The sequence below is a fragment of the Chiroxiphia lanceolata genome, chromosome 20, assembly GCF_009829145.1.
Source record: "Chiroxiphia lanceolata isolate bChiLan1 chromosome 20, bChiLan1.pri, whole genome shotgun sequence".
Classification (NCBI taxonomy): domain Eukaryota; kingdom Metazoa; phylum Chordata; class Aves; order Passeriformes; family Pipridae; genus Chiroxiphia; species Chiroxiphia lanceolata.
In genome coordinates, this window is record NC_045656.1 from 1,314,985 (window position 1) to 1,335,113 (window position 20,129).

The 20,129-nt window shown below is 45.3% G+C and overlaps 1 protein-coding gene and 1 long non-coding RNA gene across 7 annotated transcripts in view; both read left to right on the top strand.

The window, feature by feature from the left end:
* LOC116796521 (autism susceptibility gene 2 protein-like) overlaps nucleotides 1-20,129 on the top strand; it is a 402,708-nt gene that overhangs the window by 62,474 nt on the left and 320,105 nt on the right. The window lies entirely within an intron of this gene.
* The window catches only part of LOC116796524, a 39,153-nt gene that overhangs the window by 17,924 nt on the left and 1,100 nt on the right, over nucleotides 1-20,129 (top strand). The window lies entirely within an intron of this gene.

The following is a 20,129-nucleotide window of genomic DNA, read 5'->3' on the forward strand; positions in this document are numbered from 1 at the left end:
GAGTGCCGTGATCCCTGGAAAAGATGCAAGGGGGAGAGAAGCTGGGAACAAGCCTTGAGATTCAGGGTGGGAATAACCAGCCAAGTATTAATATTTCACAGCACAATCTGCTTTGCAGAATACAAGGGGGCTTGGGGAAGGAGCAGATGGAGGGAGCTGAGTATGTGTTTCACGAGGAGGTGGCATTGTGTCTGTTGCTTTGTTAGTTGGAGCTCTAAATACTGAAACAAAAGCACAGAAAAGAAAGAGGCTGAAATTTAAATTTGATGATTTGCACTTGCTTCTCAGTTTGGGATTAAGCTGGAGCTGTTCTTCAGTCCGTGCAGGTGCTTTGGGTGTGTGTGTATGTTCTGTGTGCACCTCTGTGCATGTGTGTGTGTGTCTCTGCTCCTACAGACTGCCAGGGTTAGCACAGACCCAGAGCTGTCCTCAGAGCTCATCCCAGGACAGCTCTGGCACTGAACCTGGCCTGGCGTTAGCACACACCGAGGTAAATACAGCTCTACACATGATCTGGCAGCCAGAGTCTGGTTCTAAACTCTGCACAAGTTCAGCTTGTGCCCTGGGATTTGTGCAGGCAGCCGGCCACGTCTGCTGGGGAATAGTTCCCTCCCTTTAAGTGCAGACTTGCATCCTCCAGTCTGCAGGACCAAAGGACAGCCCTGCTCCTCCAGTTTCATCATGGCTTGCAGATTTTCACCCTTTTTGACCTGAGCAAAGGTTCAGTTGGACCTTCAAGTCATATTCCCTGTGTCCAGTGAAGACAATTAAGCTGTGCCTTAAGTTGGCTCTTCTAATTGTTGATGCTCTGGTTTGGTCCCTGGGTACCAGTGGCTTTCTAGGAGGAAAGACTGTGTTCTCTTGGGATGAGCACAGCATGGGAGTTGTCCCTTAACATGAAGAGGCTGAAGATGGATGCATAGAAGGGCCTGGTTCAAAGTTTACCCCAAAGCAGTAGAATAATTCCTAGAAGATATTGTGGATACTGGGTAGGTTCTGAGTCAGGGTGAGCATCATAGTTGTAGCTGCACATTTCAGTCTCTGAATGTGAGTTCTCCCTTCTTTAGCAACCCAGTTGTTTGAACTGGAGTCACCTGGTTTTTAGAAGTGGTCTTAAAAAGTGCTAATTGACCTCCTGCAGTTACAGAGAAACTCCAAATCAGCTGTGGACAACTGTGCAAGGTGAAGACTTCAGGTTTTGAAAGGTCTTTCAAGAGCACACAAGGGAGGAGATGAATGTTCTGTGGCCACGGTGCTGCCCTTGGAGCCTGACCTGGTCACTGTGTGTGACAGTTCCCAAACGGATCCTCCACGGAGGTTTTTCTGGTGTCCTGCTACCAGGCACTGAGGGCTGTGTTCTTCACTGGTGAAATTATACAGAAACATACCCACTCTGAAGCTCAGCCCTAGGACTGTTCAGTGTAAACATCTCATTGTCCCACAATTTACATTAATGAGAATGATTTACATTTATATAGCTCCTTTCATCCCTAGGGATCTCAGAGTGCCTTACACACTGAAGCACCCAGGGCTTCACCTCAGCAATGGGAGCTGGTTGTGGAGTGAGCCAGCCAGGAAGGACCAATGCACAGCAACTTTGCTTTGTCTTGAGCAAGAGGTGCTTTTGGGAAGCTGGTCAAATGTTTCAACCTGTGCAGACCTGGCTGGGCCTTGTTCTGAGATCTTGTCTGAAAGACCAGACATGTGAAGAGCTTGGTGGTCTTGTGCTTTGTCTGCTCCTGAGGCAGGAGGGACTGAGATGACCTTCTGGTGGTTTCCAAGTGTCGCACAGAAGGTTGGGTGACCAAGAAAGGGTTTTTCTTATCAGACAAGTGCTACCACTGGCCAAAAGAAAAGTTTCTATTAGTGGTCCCTGGGTCTAAGGTGCAGCACTTGCCAGCACATCTCCAGACCCTTACCAGAGGGAGGTGAGGATCCACAGGGATGAGATGAGGATGATACTTGTCCTTTTGGGCAGTACCACCTGAGGGAGAGCTGGGGTCTGTGGAGTTCATCTCCCATGATCTTCCCCTCTGTGAGCATCTCTTTTGGGGTCCCTGTTCAGCCTCTCACACTACTTCTTACTGTGCTAAGCCCCACTGTGAACATGGGCTTCCTCCTCCAGGCTGTTGCCAAATGAGAGTTTTAAATGTTCACTTGCTTTATTTTTAGGTGTATATTTTAAATGCTACCAATATTTCCAGGGAGCATTTGTAAATGAGGACTCTATGAAAGTTATTTTAGTGCATTAATTCATGAGGCAGCTTCAAAAATTCATGAAGTAAATAGAACTTTCTGCCAGGAGAGATTGGGGTGCCTTTGCTGCCCCTCCAGGGTGGAGCAGATGTTTCAATGTAAGGCAGGAACTCTTAAATAGAGTCTCCTGATGTCAGTGTGCTGATTAAGATCCTAAGACAGGCTGCAGAGGTGCCTTATATGTCTTTAAGATGTCCTCGTTTCACCAGTCTTAGCTGTGATCTTACTGCAGCAGGGATTAAGGGAGCTGCAGAAGTTACACCTGGGTGGCAGGAGCGGCCACTGTCCCCTCGGCCGGGCTGTCCCGGAGCCCCGGGGGCTCTCCTGGCCCTCCCATGGATGGGACTGACGTGACTGCTCCCCCCTCCCAGGCAGGATCCCTCACAGTGCTGTGGTGTTAAATGTAGAGTGACTCTGCTGGAATCAGCACAGCCTCATGCTGGGGTGACCGAGGGGTGAAGTCAGCTCTGCTGGGGGATTATTTCTATCAGGCTAAAAGCAGAAGTGATTTAAGTGGAGCAGCTTGTGCTGGGGAGGCCAACCTGCACTGGGGCCTGCTCTGGCATACCCAGAGACAGGCCAGTGCAGCTGGGGTTGGTTTAAGGAGTCACTCTGCAGTCATCGAAGTGATGTCAGTATAAAATGAATGTAAAAAAGAGATTTGGGTCTTGCAACTCCAAGATGGGTTTAACTAAACCAGAACGAGCTGGTTTTACTCTGCAATGAGCAGTATCCACATATGGAATTATTTATAAACAGCTCTTCAGAGTAAATTCATATGTAGACAATCTTCCTTCCTTCTTATCCTGTAATAGGATCTTCCTCTAAATGTTAAGCTTCATGTTTGGATGTCTGAAGTAGGGAATAGCAGAGTGTTTCAGAATAGGTGAAGGAACAGACCGAACCTCTTCTTGGTCTGTGAGGAAGGAGTGATGTGCATTTGTGCTGGCTCCTGCCCCCAGCTTTCTGCTTCACTTCTGATGCCAGACTTGCAGCGTGTGCTGCTGCTCCTGGATGTGGGATGTGTTTCAGGCTGGACAAACGTTCATTGTGGTTTGCACAAAGGTTGCTTTTCTATGCACAACACAAGTCTTGAAAAGAGAAGGGAAAAAAAATGCTCTCCAGACTCTCTTGGTGTTATTTTTTTCCAGATAGCTCCTGACCTTGAATGATATTCATTGGTTTTCCATTAATGCCAGTGGGGCTCAGGCTGTGTAGGATTTAGGAGTACTCCCTCCTCCTCCTCACACTATATGTTTTTGTTATTATCCATTAATGAATAATCAGAAATTTCTAACAGGATAGATGGCTTTTGTTCTTTCAGACAGTGGGATCTGTGCAGCTTTGCAGTCTGTAGACAGCTATAAACAGTAATAAAAAGCACGTTAAACCCCTGTCTCCGTAGCATGGCTCTAATTGCTGTTGATTTGCTGCTTGATTTGGTGGAAGATGTTAGGCCAGAGCTCTCAGATGTGTCCACTAATGAGGACCCAGGCTCCACTCAAGTGCAGACCTGGCACACGCTGGGTTGTTTGTGTTGTTGCACTGTCGATAAACTTCCCATTAGAGATGGTCCCTTCCCTCCACACTTAGAGCCTCTTGTAGTCCAAGGTGGCCAAAGTGGTACAGATTTCCCCCTTGCAGAAATGAGAAGGAGGCAACTTCCATAAGACCTTACAGTAAGGCTGTAAGAGAGCTGAAAAATTACTTTCTAACCTGCTAAGTCTGTCCTAGACTGTCTTTTGTGCCTCTGTAAAGCCTTGCTGAGCATCCTTTTGCACTGCACATGTGTGACCCAAGAGATGCATAGCCCTGATGTCTCACACCTGTGACTCAGGGAGGGTTATGCTCTTAGGACCATGGGCAGGGCTGCCCAAGTGACACTTGTGGTGGCCCAAGGTGCAATACAAGGCCCTTGGTTGCCCAGCTCAGAAACTGTGCTCTCTAAAATGATTTTGTGCAACAGGGAGGAGTCAGAAGCACCTCCATTGCTTGGGAGGATCAGCTGGGGACTCACAGAATGGATGTGTTTTTTTGACAGGGAGTGTTTGAAAATGTGGGGATTTGCTTTCCTGTGGTGTGTTTTCTGGGTTTGTTAAACCCTTTGTAGAGGAGCAGAAGAGCCATTGAATTATTTGGTCCATTGAGCTGATGTGCTGTGAAGACTCACTTGTACTTTTGACACGCTGCAAGTTCACCAGAGGTGCACAGCCCAGTGCAGTATTCAAGAGGGAACACTGAGCATCTTCAGTTCCACGTCACTGTGGGGAAGCAGAAGAAGGGAGGAAACTGTAATACTTGTTATATATCAACAAGGAAATTTTATTATTTCTTGGAGGAACCTTGTCGTGGTCTCTGGACTGAAGTGTCTCCTGTTTTCCCATAACATCACCCATATATTGAGCCATTTTTCCTGGCACTGCTTGATGAGAATCCACCAAACTCCCATGCAAGAGGGCACTTTCTGTAGTGACTTAATGTTTACATGATTGCAGACTGCAGTAGATTACTTGGTTACTCTGTGTGTGTTTCTACAGAAAATTTACATCCGTTTTTTCTCTTTTGGGGGATCTTTTGATTTTGTTTCCTTAAAAGAGGATGAACTGCTACCTATAAGAGATTGAGAAGTGTAGCCAATAGTTTTATTATCCTCCCAGTGCTGGCCTCTTCTGTCTTTACAAATGCTCTGAAGCCACAATTCTGCATAAGAAAAATGGATTTGTCACTGAATTTTCATGCTTCATCCTCACAGAAATGAAACTGTTGTCCTGGGCTTTAGTACTTTGCCATCAAGCTTGGATTTAATACTGATCATTATACTTTTAGAACAGGTTACATAGAAAAATAGAGGCACGGAGCAGATCCAAAAGCAAGGGCTCTTGCTTTCACTCCCGTTTTATTCTGGTGAGGATGCTGAATATTTATTAAGAAAATCCGACAGTCTCACTTTTAAAGAGGGAGGAAAAAAAAAGACCTCTGTATTTTAGAAAGGAACAGCTGTAAAGTGCAGCTGTTGAGTTTAATTTTAATGTCTTAGAGCCCATTGCTGGGGGAAGAGGGAGCTGTGGTGCATTGGGGTGGTTTGATGCTCATCGGTGGAAGGAGCATCCAGCTCTGTGGGGAGGCAGAAGCACAGCTGGTGGTACCTGTTCCTGCTGACCAACCTGCCCTGGCTCGCTGGTGCAGATGGGTTCAGGTGGATGTTGTGTGACTTGCAGAGATTCTGCTTTGCCATGTGAGAAACGTGCTGATGTTTGTTCTCACCCCACTGTATTTGAGTGCTTTGGAGAAGGGCATTAGTGATGGGGGTGGTTGTGTACCTTTTAGCGCCTTCTGCACTCTTCTGCTGCTGTGGTGGGAGTCTCCAGATGGCTCCTTTGACAGTTTCCCAAGCTATTTTTACTTCTGTGTTGGCACAATTATGTCTTTCTTTTTTTTGGTTTTTTTTTTTGTTTTGTTTTTAAAGGAGGTTGTGCTCATTTGGGGATGTATTTTGTGTTTCAGATGCTGGACATAACACAAGAGTTAATTTATTGTTTTGATCCAAGCAGATTTGATCCTGAAACTGAGACATTGCTGCTTGGGGCTGATGCTCCTGAAAGAGAATTTCTTGGAAACTCCTTTCTAACACCTTTGTTTGGGAATTGGCCTTATCACGTCAAAAGAATAGTTACCCTGAAAAAAACCCTCTTATTTGACATCTAAGTGGCGATTTCCCTTTTGTTGAGATTCTAATTTACAAATCTTCAGAATACTGACTGCTTGGTAGCAAGGTGACATTAATGTTATGTCTGCTGCACTGAGGGTGTTTGGTTCTGAATGCAAGATCAAATAATTCCTTTGTTTCTACCCCCTTTGCATGCTCAGCAGAATTTCCAGAGGGGAAGAACAGAGGGGCTGAGGACTGTCCTGCTCTCCAGTGGCTCTGGTGCAGTAATTTAGCCCAGCACAGCAGAGCCAGCTCAAGGCCATTTTCTTTTCATCTTAGCCAAAGTGAGCTAAAAATCAAGTGGAACAGCAAGTAAATGTAATATATTTATTGCATTTTGCTATGTTCGGTCTCTCCTAAATTCCAACTCCTTTCTTTTTGCTTTGTCTTTCTCATGGTGACCACATGGTTTAGAAACTGGTGTTTCTGGTACATTTTCAAGCCATCTTTCAAGATAAGCACCTTTCTCAGAGGTGAGGGCAACTGGAGGCCCTGATTGCATGAAGTGTCATTAGCCAAAGGGCACCAGAGACAAAGGTGATTAATATAACCCTTGGAGCTTTGTAGTGAAACCTAATGGTGTGATCCTGAAGCAAATGGTGAACAGGCTTCAGAGATCCAGCTCAGACCCAGCCTCAAGCCTGTGTGCCTTTAGCTGTGGGTTTTCTGGGGTTATTTTCAACACCCAGATGAGTATCAGCTGAGGCCCTGTTGTCCTTCCTAGGGGAAAGCAAACTGTGCTTTACAGTCCTTTGCTGTGGGAATGGTGGTATCAGTGGTTGCAAACCATTTTGCTTATCTTCCAGTTCATACAGCAGCTGGAGCCTGGCCAGGATGGGGCAGCCAGGGGTGGGCACTAACCCACCACAGGCTGTAAGGGAACACTGTGGGCAGTGGGTCTGTGTTATGAGCCCGAGGTGGTGTGTGAGTGCCTCATCTCCTCCCAGAACTGCAGCTTCCAGGTGATCCCAGCTGTGTTTGTGCTCCCCCCTCTGACCCGGGACCAAGCACAGAGCTGGGATCAGAGTGGGAAGCTCCATGGGCACAGCCTGATGGCCTTGTCCCAGCCTCTGGGCACGTGCCTTGGTAATCCAGAACATCCACCCTGGCATGGGGTGGATGTTCTGGATCTCCTTGGAGGAGGTGCATAGCAGCCATCCTCATCCCAGTGCTCTGGATCCCAGCACTCTGGATCCCAGCACTCTGGATCCCAGCGCTCTGGATCCCAGCGCTCTGGATCCCAGCGGGGAGCCCTTGCTGGTGTGATTTAGGAACTGAGCTCTGGAACAGTGGGAGGCAATGTTACAGAATTACAAAGGCATTTTGCTCTGCAAAGAGCTGCATTCGTGTAGCCAAAAATGAGGAAAGAATCTAGGAAAGGTGGGTGAAGGCCTTCAAAAAACCCAGCCCAAACCATTTAGTGACTTGACTTGGTGAGGCGGGTGACTCTTAAAATAGAAAACACATATCTTTGTTTCCTTTCAAAATGTGCCCTGAGAGCCTTCTTATCACCCTTTGGATCACTGCCCTGCCTATTCAAAGCCCTTCTACTTTCAGCAAAAGACTATAATTTGTAGCCTGTTTGGGGTGGTTTTCACTCTGTGATGTAGGACCAAGCTTGACTGCCTTAGAGCCTCTCCTGGCGTTCAGACAAAGTGATCTCCCAGAGGAATCCCTTGGACCCGGCCCCCGTCCCATGTGGGGGATGGTGGGGGAGGGCCGTGTCCTCTCGGGGGGGTTTGTGGTGGGGCATGGCCTGGCTGCAGGAGAGGGGTCCCTCCATCCCGGGCAGTGGCTGCAGGTACCACTCGCTGCTCCGCATCCCCTCCGAGCACCAGCACAGCCACTGTGGGAGAGGTGCTGTGATTAACACTCCATTAGGAGAGAGCCCTTCCCATCAGCTCCCTCTCTGCCAGCACATTCTCCTCTGCTGTCTCTTTTTCTAGTAGAAAGCTTTTCCTACAAGTGGTACTTGTGTAACTTGGCAGGGATGTTTTGATGGGCCGGCCGAATTGTTCATTGAATTACTGTCTGGCTGGAAAGCCAAGGGCTGCAATCTTCTGTGCATTATTATTCTTGGGATTCAGCCTCTTAGAAATGCAAAGTGGGACAGTTTGCTGCTAGAAACATTTCCCAGCAGTTGGGGCCTGGCAAGAAATGGAGGGATCTCTTGGGCTTCAGTAACCTTCACATTTTCACATGGTTTGACATGCATTTTGAGCGAGTCCTTTTATTTATTTCAGTAGTTTTGTCAAACATTCCTCCTGCTTTGTATTAACTATGGCTTCATTGCCCTAAAATAACCCAGCAGGGTTAGGAATATTTGCCACAGGAATCTTGTAAATGGCTTGCACATAATTGTGTTTTTATTCCGAGGCAGTGGAGATACAACACTTCAAAATGGATAAAAATCTTGAAATGAACATCTGGACATACAAATTAAATTGCTCTTAGTGTAAGGACAGTACAGTGCTTTATTCTCCCTGGTAGGCTTCAGCACACTTGCAGGCTCGACACTAATCCACAGGATCAGAGTCATCTTGTAAACTTAATGTCTGTAAATGTTTTCCCATATTTTTATTGCAAATCTATCCTTTCAGGACATTAGAGACCAGCCTGAGCCCTGGTAAGGCACATGTAGCCTCTTTGCATTGACTGAGGGCTTTATATACTTAGGTTGAGATAGCAGTGGGTCTCAAGAGCAAATCATTATTCTGACAACAAACCCTCCCCTGCCCTGCACAAGCTGTCGCCCTCACCATGAATGAAATTATAGATTAGGTTATTGATTATTTTTCCTTTTTTTTTTCCTCCCACTTACTCTCAAACTCTCATGAAAATTCAAGACATTTCATATCTTTCTATTGACATAAGCAACAACTAAATCAGATTATGCAACTCCCTTAATTCCCACAAGTAATTTCCAAATTGTTCTTAGGTCCTTTGCCTGTCTGGTGCTTGCAGTTGGAGAGAGCACGCTGAGATATTTGCAGCTTGTCATGGTTTAAATCTTAATTACTTCATGGGAGTGCATCCTTTTGAAATGCAATACTTGGACTTTCTCTAGGCTATTTTTTTTTTCTGAAAGGAATTAAAATATCCAGTATCATAATTAAACACTTCTACTTGCTTTTGTTAGAACTTTTTGAACAGTACTTAAACAAAGCAAAGTCAACGTACTGACTACTAATATTGCAGGGGAGCATAATGTCCTTTGTCTTCATATTTATGTTGTATTTATTTAGATGTGCCAATATTTCCAAATTAAAATGATAAAGTGTCTAAAGAACTTCCCAGAAAGGGGAAGTGGCAGCAGGACCATTGATGGCAGAGATGTTGGTCCTCCCTTCATGTATTTGTGAGATTTGATGCAATTCTGGTTCTTCTAGACAGGCTGGGTGAGCTTGAATTGAAAGCCAGTCGTTTTGGGCACTTTTTATTTAAAAAGGAAAAAGACCAGGTCACCAGTAAATCCAAAACTTACCACTCTACCAAGCCAGTAGAGTCAGCGCTTCCGTCAAGTTTCCAGGGGGAGATTTATGAGTGCTGAGGTGATGCTTGTATAAAACTTGTTTGGCTGTGATTTTTGAAGCCTGCAGCACCGAGGGGCTGCTGGGGTGGAGGACTGTGTGTGTGGAATGCAGAGGAGCTTCTGGAAGATGAGGCTGGAGAGAGGAGAGGGCTCGTGTGCAGCAGGCTCTGCCCAGGGCTTTGAGGTGGCATCACTTCAGCAAAGCCACCGAGTGGTGAATGCCCCACACCTAAATGTGACAGAGGTGTGTGCCAGACAATGGGGGTGGTGTCTGTCAGTCATGCTTATGCCCTGTCCACGTTAAACACTCTCATAAAAGCAAAGAATAAACCCCATAAATCCTGTTGATAGGTTTGAAAGTTATGTTTTATATAAATGAACACATAAAAATTAAAAAAAGGATTTATTTTCTCATGCTCTGCTTTTCACTGTGGTTGCTTTCTGGCCTCCAGCAGGATAAATGACCAGGATGAAGACAGCCTTCCCTAAAAGGTGTGAAAGGGTACTTAGCTGAGCGTAGGGACTGATGAGCATAGTGCCTTGCCCATTGTTGTTGTGCAGTGCATTCTTAGATTAGATTTTTGCAGAAGAGCACATGATGGCTGGTTCCCTTTTTTTAACTCTGAAGGTCCTGGTCTGTATGGCCATGTCCTCTGTCCTATTTCAGTCACTTGGGCACAGTGAAGTGCATGTGTACACTCTCAGAAGCAGAGGTGTCTTGCTTTGAAACACTATCTGCTGGATCTGCTGATATTTTCAGTGCTTGAGTGGAAACATGGCTGTTTTAAATAAAAACTGGGTTTAATGTGCTTTTAAATGGCAGGCAAGTGCACTAGTTATGCAATTAACTGCAAATATTGAGTTCGAGAAAGGGCAATGCAAGTACTTTGAAAATAATCAGAAGTGTTTTTAAATGGATGGCTAATGGAGAACAGACACTGCAGTGTGAGCTGCCTGTGTTCCCTAACAAAGCGTTCTTTACCCAGGCTCTGCATAAGCTTCTTTTCAGCGTGTACATTAGAGCAGGAGTCTGGCAGGCTGTCTCGTCATGTGTCTTGTCCTGTAGAGCCACTTATTGGATTTCATCTGCTTACCCTTGTGTGATCATCAGGGCAGTGCTTAAAAGCAGCTCTTGTATGAAAACAAACGCAGCAGATTATGCAGCCTTAGTCTCTTCACAGAAGAGAGGAGGGGAGAGATGGGGAAGGGAGGAAGCCTCCATTCCTGACCTTTAACTCAGCAGTAAACATAAATCTCCTCTAATGCTCTGCATTAGACCTTTGGAAGAAGGGGCAGGCAACTCAGGCAGGCTGCAAGGATGTCGTGAGGTTATGCAGGGAGAAAACTAGAAGGGCCAAAGCCCAACTAGAACTTAATCTGGCTACTGCCATAAAAGACAGTAAGAAATGTTTCTATAAAAACGTTGGCAGCAAAAGGAGGGCCATCCTTTATTGGATGCAGGGGGAAACATAGGGACAAAGGACAAGGAAGAAGCTGAGGCACTTAATGCCTTCTTTACCTCAGCCTTTAATAGCAGGACCCGTTGTCCTCAGAGCACCCAGCCCACAAACTGGAAGACAGAGACAGGGAGCAGGATAAAGCCCCATAATCCAAAGGGAATTTATCAGTGACCTGCTGCACCACAAGTCCATGGGACTGGATGGGATCCACCCAAGGGTGCTGAGGGAACTGATAGAAGTGCTCACTGAGCCACTTTCCATCTTTTAGCATCAGTCCTGGCTCACCAGGTGACTGGAAATTGGCCAGCGTGACCCATCTCCATGAAGGGTCAGAAGGAGGATCCTGTCAGCCTGCCCTCAGTGCTGGGCAAGGCCATGGAGCAGATGATTGTGATCATTTGCCATCACATGGCACGTACAGGACCACCAGGGGATCAGGCCCAGCCAGCAGGGGTTTAGGAAAGGCAAGTCCTGTTTGACTACCTGAGTCTTCTGTGACAAGGTGACCCTCTTGGTGGGTGAGGAGAAGGCTGTGGATGTAGTCTAGCTGGACTTTAGTAAACCTTCTCCTGAAGAAACTGTCTGTCCATGACTTGGATGGGTGCACTGTTTGCTGGGTAAAAAACAGGCTGGTGGCTGGGCCCAGAGAGTGGTGGGGAGTGAAGTTACATCACAAGTGGTGTTCCCCTGGGCTCAGGATTGGAGCCAATCCAGTTTAGTGTCCTCATCACTGGACAAGGGGATCAAGGGCACCTTCAGTCAGTTTGCAGATGACACCAAGGTGGGTGAGAGTGTTGATCTGCTGGAGGGCAGGAAGGCTCTGCAGGGGGATCTGGACAGGCTGGTTCAGTGGTCTGAAAATATGCCATGTGAAGGTTATCCTCTTAAAAGAAGATTGTTTCCACCGAAGGCATGCCCAAAATTAAAAATAAAGACCTGAAAACACCCTCATCAGCTGGCTTTCCATAATGCAGCTGCCCACCCAGAACTTCACCTCCCAGAAGTGGCTCTTTCTTGCCTTGCAGGCAATGTTAGGTCATTCATTCCCTTTCTCTTTGCAGGGTCAGTTATGTTCAAGCTGGGGAAGCTGTTACATTTCCCTGCTCTTCAGGCACAATGTGCAAGTCCTGCATTGTGATTCCGTGCACAGCCCTCCTTCCCTTGGGATGGGCTGCTCTGAAGGTTGCTGTGTTTGGCTCCACGTTAGAGTGGAGACATTCTGAACAAGCCCAGACTCTCTGTGGAGTTCAGGCTATCTTGTTCAGACTCAGAGATCTTATATGGTTCAGGGAACCGAAACATCATTTTAGCTGAAATGGCATAATCTGTTCTGTTTTGTTTTGAAATCCCTCCCTTCTTTAGTTTTATGCTCAGTTGGTGTCAAAACCTTTGAGTAAAGGACCTCAACACTTGTGGAAAGACCAGCAGGCTCCTTGCTGGATCTGTTGGCCCTGTTTGCACCTCTGCACTTTGTCTTGAGAGCTCAGATGACTTTTTTAAAGCTGTGCAGGGAGCAAATGGTAGAACCAGGAGTGAATCTTGCTGTCACTTGTGGTCCCATTATGCTTCCTACTCTGAGGTCTTCAGTTTGTTCCCATCTGAATTGCAGCCATACATGGACTGTATGGCTGATGAAGAGCCAGGGTGAAGGGATGGGCTTGCTTTGGGGTCTCCAGTCTGTCCTCCTGTTCCACTAAAATTTGTGTGAGTTTGCAAAGGTGATGGAGTTGGTTTCTCTGGGCTGAGTCAGTCTCAAAGCAGAGAGATTGTGTCAGTGTGTCTAATATGGCTCAGCTGGGATGGTTTCAGTCCTCACCACTCTCTGATTTGTCCCTGTAGAATTTCAAAGAACATCTCCATTCCCATGGTACTTCCCCTGCCTCAGTGTCTAAGGAAAGTTCACAGACCCTGCTCTGCAGATTTGGAGGAGCAGTGGGTGCAGCAGCAGCAGTGACCTGGCTGGTGTGGGTGGTGTGCTGTGGTCTGTACTGGTGTGACTGCCACCAAGCAGCAGGACAGATCTGCTCCTTTGTAGCAGTGCTGGGGTTACTGGAGAGAAAACCCACATCCTTATGTAGGGAAGCAGCTGCAATGCTGGTTGGATGGAAACCAATTAAAAAAAAACCTGCCCCATAAACTGATGATCGCGAAGTGAAAGAGTTGGAGGAGCCAGGGAAGAGTTTGAGTTATAGCTGCAGGAAGCCAGTGATGTAATTTTGGCACGTTCATGTGGGCATGTTGAGGAGAAATACATTTGTGTTCAACAGGCACTTCAATGGTCATGAGCACAGGTGGTGGCTGGGCAGGAGAGGCTGCAGACTGATGGTGTGAGGTCCACAAAAAATGGAGCAAGGAGGTTCAGGAATTGCCCTGCATCTCAAGGGTGCACCAGTGCTATTCACTCTGCATGTTCCCCCCCCCCCCCTTGAGCAGAATTCCTGAGGAGAGAACACAGTGTAAATTAAAAACAGAAGTGATGATTGCAGAGAAAAAAAAATAAGGTGATGGGTTGAGAAGTTGCTGTAAAGAGGGAGGAGCTAGGCAGATGAGATATGGATATGAAATGTAAATGAAGCTTGGAGGTGATTAAGTGGACTTTTCTACAGTCATTTCTTAGCTGGATGTGGGAGGCCATGCTGATGGGGGAGGAGGAAAAGCACCACAGTGCAGGAATCAGCAGCGTCTCCCTGTTGATCTGTAGGCAGGGAATGGGGGGCTGCCTCTTATCTGGGGCACTGGACTGAGTCAAATCCTCCAAATGCAAACCTTGGCCAGGGGACTGTTGTGTCACACAAAGGGAATCTGCCTTCCCACCAGCCCCCTGCAAAGAAATTAGCGATTCCTTGAGACATCTCATGGCGAAATGATTTTGTAAGACATAGTGTGAAGGTGGGGAAAGAGGAAATGAGTGAGATGGTTTTAATTCCAGATAATTTGTTTGGTGTGTAGCTGTGAATTAGACACATGGGGAGTCAAAGTTAATGGATGAATAGCATATTAAAAAAGACAGAGTAATGTTACCAAGAGAAGAACAGAATTATTCTCACCAGACAACACTCTTTTGCAGAAGAGAGGACTTTCAGCTGGTTTTATTACAATATAGAGGTTACCCTCTTTTTCTTTATTTTCCTCCCTTTAACTGTCCCTGTTTGTGAGGTGTTTTCACATAATAAAACATTTTTCCTGAAGATAGCAGTTTTGCAAAGAAGAAGAATTCAGATGGTAATGTAATGAAGAAATCCTGCAGGGGAATGCATGTGAGCATTGCATTTCTTGCATGTTTGGCAGTAAAAGAGCAGATCTGCTCGCAGGATGAGCACTTGGATGATATTGATCTTACCTTTATAGACTGCAAAAAATTGTCCTTTGGCAAATAGGCACTTAGAAATTTGCTCAGATATTCAAACAAAAGATTTTCTTTTTCAGCTTGGGGCAGGGAGGTAGAGTATAGAATCCTGAATCCACAAGAACTTTCTCTCTGAATGACAAGGGTTAGGTCTTGGCTCTTTCAGTCTGTTGATAGTTCTACTTCTCTGCAGCATAATCCAGATCCCAAAGAAAACTCCTATTAATATGTTGTGCATGTGAAGGAAATGCCAAAGAATATATTACAGCTGTGGCCCTGCTTCAGATCCTGCTGTATCCATAAGTGATTTCCATGGGGTGTCCAATGGGAGTGAAGAACTCCAAAAAAAGCCTGGCACGCAGCAGCGTAAACTGGTGGAGACCCGGAGCACTGTTAGTCTTCCTTTTGTTTTTTATTATTTCAAGGAAATTCTTGTTCCAAAGAGCGAAGGCTTTAATCATTTGGCTTGTGAGGGAGTTGTCTCTTTAATCTCTTGCACTTTGGTTTTGGCTTCCTTCAAAAAAATCTTTGCAGCACTGGTGTCGTCAGTGCCTGTATGCTCAGATCAGCCCTCTCACAGGGGAATGAAAGCAGCATTTCCTCATTTAAAAAAAAAAAAAAAAAAAAGAAGAAAAAAAAAGAGGAAGAAAAAAAAGCAGAAGAGACTATTGCAGCACCAGGTTTTTAAGGTACTAAGCCTGGCTTGCATCCCTGAGATGAAAAGGAAATTGAATATTGTGTTTTCTAAAGGACTTTTCTATCCCTGCTGGATATGGATCTATCATCCCAATATTGAAGTAGAGGCACCCAGTTTGCTGCTGCACAGCTCCAGCTCACACAGAGCCTTCATCCCACTGCTTCTGGAACCAGGGCTGGGACTTGGATTTCCACAGTGCTCCCAAACCCACACAGCTCCAGTGTTTAGTGTGATGAAGCTCCAGTCCCTGATGGAGCAGTTTAAGGTTTGGGAAAAAAACTGACTGTGTGATGGAGCACTGAAGGGGGTGCCCGGGCAGATGCTCTGTGCGTGGCCATCCCCAACCTCCCTAGAGGGCCCAGGGCTTTGGGAGCTCCCTTGTTCACATCAGGAAAGTCCTTTTGGCTTTGGCTGTTGCAGGAGTATGTGCAGCTCTGCCTGTCCCACCAGCATAACCTGTGTCCACACTGGAGGTGTGAAATACACATTAAAATCCAAGTTAGTTTTAAAACTAAAAAAACCCTTCTGTTTTTACCAAGACATTTTATGCACCACTTAATTCCTTTTCCTCCCAGTTCTTTTGTTTTCCACCTTGAAAGTACTCATGAAGCATGCTTGGTAATTAACAAGATGGTAGCAGGTTTGGAGGGTGGAAAACAAGTGTGTTAATTCTTTTTAAGGCAGATTAAAAAAAAATATTTCAAATGTTTTCCCAAGGGTAGTTGGGATTTTACCTTCTAAAATTGCATGAAAAGCCAAATACTGTTCTGTGATGATACTAAACTGTATAATGTGTAAGGTCACAAGGTTCAAGGAAACATGCTTTCCTGGAGGAGATAGAAGTGTTTATCTAGTCAAGTGAGTCATTTTCCTAGAGAAACAAGTTTTCTAACAACTGTAGAAAATTAATTTTCAGTAGGGAATAGCGAACCTTTAATCTCAGCTTCCCTGTTCAGCGTTAAGAAAATCTTCACTAGAAAACGACCGGTATCTGCCTCCCTCACGATGGCAACATTTCAGATGAACACTGGGTTTCTGAGTGTTTTTCTGAGTGCTGCCAGAATGGAAAATCCATCCCTGATTGGGATTTAGCGGTGAGCAGTCGGGCAGCTTCTTGCTTGAAAGCAGCAAGCTTTCATGTGTTTACAGCTTTGGTTTTTTGGCAATAAATGTTTGTATTACCTGTGATCAAGGAGCCTTGAAGGGCATTACAGAGGCGAGTCATGAATACAACTTCATTTCTTCCCAGGTCTCTGGGAAGCTGATGTAGGTAACCTGATTTATTTGTATTTTAAACTAGAAGAGAATTCCACCATTTCTGGGGGTTTTAGACAAATAAGTTTGTTGTTATAATTTTTTGTTTGAAAGGAACAACAAAAAATTCTGAATAATGGTTGCGTTTTCGAAATGGATTAAAGCTGGTTGATAAGAACCAACTCTCCCAAGACTGGGGTGGGTGATGAGTTGTGCTGTGCTTGAAGTTGCCTGATCCAATTTCATAGAATCACAGACTGGTTTGGGTTGGAAAGGACCTTAAATATCCTCTAGTTCCACCCCCTGCCATGGACAGGGACACCTTCCACTAGACTAGGTTGCTCCAAGCCCCGTCCAACCTGGCCTTGGGCACTTTATTGGTTGTTGTTTTACTTTGCAAAATTGCTGATGTGCAGCAGTATCCAGCTCTGAGTTGCATAATGAAGGTTCACCAGGGAACCTAAGAACAGGAGAAAATATTTGTGTGACACCCCCAAAGCCAGCAGTGGGTATTGGAACCTGTCATTATCCCAGAGTTCCATCCCAGAGATGAAGGGTAATGTAGACTCTGTGGAGATGGAGTTGAAAAGCAAAAAAAAATTAGATATAGGGAATCTTCTAGTTTGGTGTGTTGTGAGGTGATTTGGTAAAATGCAAAGTGGGAAGTCTTGCACTGGGACTGACCCATGTAGGGACTGCTCTTGCCTTGGGCTGCAGAATTAAGCCCCTTTCTTTTGTTGAGCTCCATTACACAGCTGCCATTCAGCTCGCTGATTCAATGCAACCATCCCAATGAAAATGGGATTTGATGTCCTCTTAAGCAAAATTCACATATAAAGAAAGGAATTATTAAGCCAGAAATTAAATTCCACTTACTCTGGGTTTTCCAGGCGTGCCTGGAGCTGTTCTGCTGTTTAAGATGTGCTGCTGCACTGTGCATTTGCTGCAGCCTTTCCCAGAGTCCTCCCCGGCTCTGCCGTTTGATTCCTCGCCCACTGGAACTGCCGGCCCTGTTTGGCAGATCTATGCAGCCAACACAAACGAAGGATGATTCATTCACAAAATATTCCTGAGTGAGGAGCTGGACTGCACCTCTGCTCTGGTTTTACACTGGTTCAACTGACCTGCTGGGGAAGAAGTTGCTCCTTGGGGCGTGGTAGGATAAGCAGTCACAGCTCACTTTGCGGTGCAATTTTTCTCCCGTCTTGCCCCGCTTTTGGTTTCAGGTGGGGAACTGTCAATGCAGAGTAAATAAACTGGCTGGGAGAGGCTCATAGCATCGAGGATTTCTGCCAAGTTGGCCTGGTATGTCCCAAACCTTGGGGCATCCCAGTCTGATGAGTCCCAAGCGCTCAGACCTGTCTTGTTCCAGAGGGGACCCAACGCCTTTCCCAGTAGCTGTCGAGTTTTCAGCTGTGTAGAGGACTTTATAAAATGAGAGATGGTTTGGCCAAACTCATTCTATTCTGATGAACTAATAAAAGAATATCCTGTACTGGAAAATCCAATACTGATTATCCTCCCTTCCACTTGATTTCACTTGGAATTATGGCAATTCCAAGTGAATTGGGGTGTCCTATTGCCGTAGGGAGGAGACATTTGCCACTGATGTCCAAAGTTGAGGGACCTGGAAATTTGGAAGTTACGTGCTCTCTATATATTTCTAAAGTTTCATTTCAAGGTTTGTAGAATGAACTTAGATCTGCACAGACATTTGTTCTGCTTTTGGAAGAGAGGTGGGGAGAAGCAAGAGAGGTTTGTTGTCCAGATACTCCCATAGCTGAACAATCTTGTTTGTACAGTGGGATTTTTGGCAGCTTCCTGTATCTCTTGGTGTTCCCAAGGCTCTGCTCTGTATCCACAGTGTCATTCCTGGTGGCAGACTGCAGTAGAATATTGACATTTGTTTACTACCTTTTACTGGAGAAAGTTAATTACTTAAAGAATAAAGGACTGTTATGGATGCTCCCCTTCCCCAGGGTTGCAGCAGGGAGGATTTACTCTGCAGTGGCTGTGAGGGTGCTCTGGGAATGCCAACGCTGGTAATATTTAGAGTCATAAAATTCTGGCTATTGGATGAGCTCCTAATTACTTGGATCTCTTATAGTCTTACTAGAAGTTCGATAGACCAGACTGAAACCAGACAGTTGCATTTGCATTAATCTCCATACGTAGGTCAGTGGGGTTTTTTCTTTTTTTTTTTCTTACCACAGAAAAAGATGGGAAAATTAATTTTCCACTTGGAACTTTAAATGAAGGGCATTACTGTACATATGGTTTGTTGTACCATATCCCCCTCCTATGTGATGCTCCAAGTGGGTGTCAGTGGAGTCAGCTCAGCAGGGCAGGCCTGTGGTGCTCTTAGGATGGAAACTACTCAAAAATCTCATGTGGAATTTGCCGTGGATTGGTGTCTTAAGAGATACTACCAAGTGAAAATAAATAAAACCAATAGAAATTAAATTTTCATGATTATTTGATTCTTCAAGTTGCATTCTTTCCAAAATAAGTGGTAGCAAGGTGTCCCTTGCAGGTGTTGGAATGGAAGTTACTGCATTCATTCATCAGCAAGTTGATCTCTGTTGCTGTTCCTGGAAAGTCAGTATCTCAAAATACACTCTCAATGTCAGCAAAATGCTGTGCTGCTGAAAACTGCCAAATTATATTCTCTCTTTCTCCTTTCTGATGAGCTGATCAATAAAGGAGGCATTTCCATAACATGGTATTTAGTCTCTCTCCAGTTTAAATACAATATTTACAGTTGTAAATATTCTTCACAGCTGGTAGCTGGTTTCTCTCTCCTGCTTTTATGATAAGTTTACAGCACGTTGCTGTTGCCAGGCTCAATCCTACATGTTTTCTGGCTGCCTCAGGAAAAAAAAAAAAGAACAGGCAACTTCTTTGAAGTCTTGTGCAGTGTTTATGCACGAGATGTGTGTTTCTTTTGGGGTAAATTCTGAGCGTGACCTTCCTGGTGCTCAGCTGCACGTGCCGAGTGTGAGTATCCAGGGTTTATGAGTCCCAGTCAAACATCCCACTGCTCAGCTTAACCAACCTGTACATGGTTTTCTTCAGCCTCATGCACTCGAGCCATTTAGTGGGAGCCTGAACCAAGTGAGAAATGGGAAATAACCTGCAGCTTGTGGGGAAATAAAATTGCTGGAATTTGAAGAAAGATGGAAGAAGTTGGGTGTTTGGCTTTAGCGAGCTCTAGGGAGGGCTGAGAATCTTTGAATTTCTTCTGCAATTCTCAGTCAAATATTCTTTGCATTTGTTAGTCCTAGTTAAATCATTTATAGTGCAAGAATTATTGGAGAGACACAAAAATACGTGTACATAAGATGTAGATTCTCCCAGCCCTGTCAACTTAACAGACTTATTAGCATTTTCATATCATCTTTCCAATTAGTAAATGGTTTTTTTGTTGTTGTTGATGTTCAGCTTGCAAGTAAAAGAGAAAGCTACCTTGGATGAGATTTACACCATGTCATACTCTGATGAAAGCACAGATTAGCACGAGTCATTTGGTGTCATTCCCCCCGGGCCGTTCCCCCCGAGCTGTCAGCTTTCATCAGGAGCAGGAAATGCATGTTTGTAAAGTGTAACTGTTATTAGCAGAAGGCAAACTATGGGAAGGTTGGGGTTTTTCACTCGCAGATGTGTCAGAGGAGTAGGGAAGTGTGTGGGCAAGTGTGCTGTTTGGTTTCGCTCATATTTCTCCCCTGTGTTTGCAGTTATGGTGTTGTTGAATGACTTAGCACAAGTTCTCCCACCTCTGTGAAAAACAAGTATTTGTGATAATGGGTTTTTTGTTGTTGTTGTCGACTGGTACATCAGGTCCTCTGTTAGCAAACCAGTTAAATGGTGAGTCACTG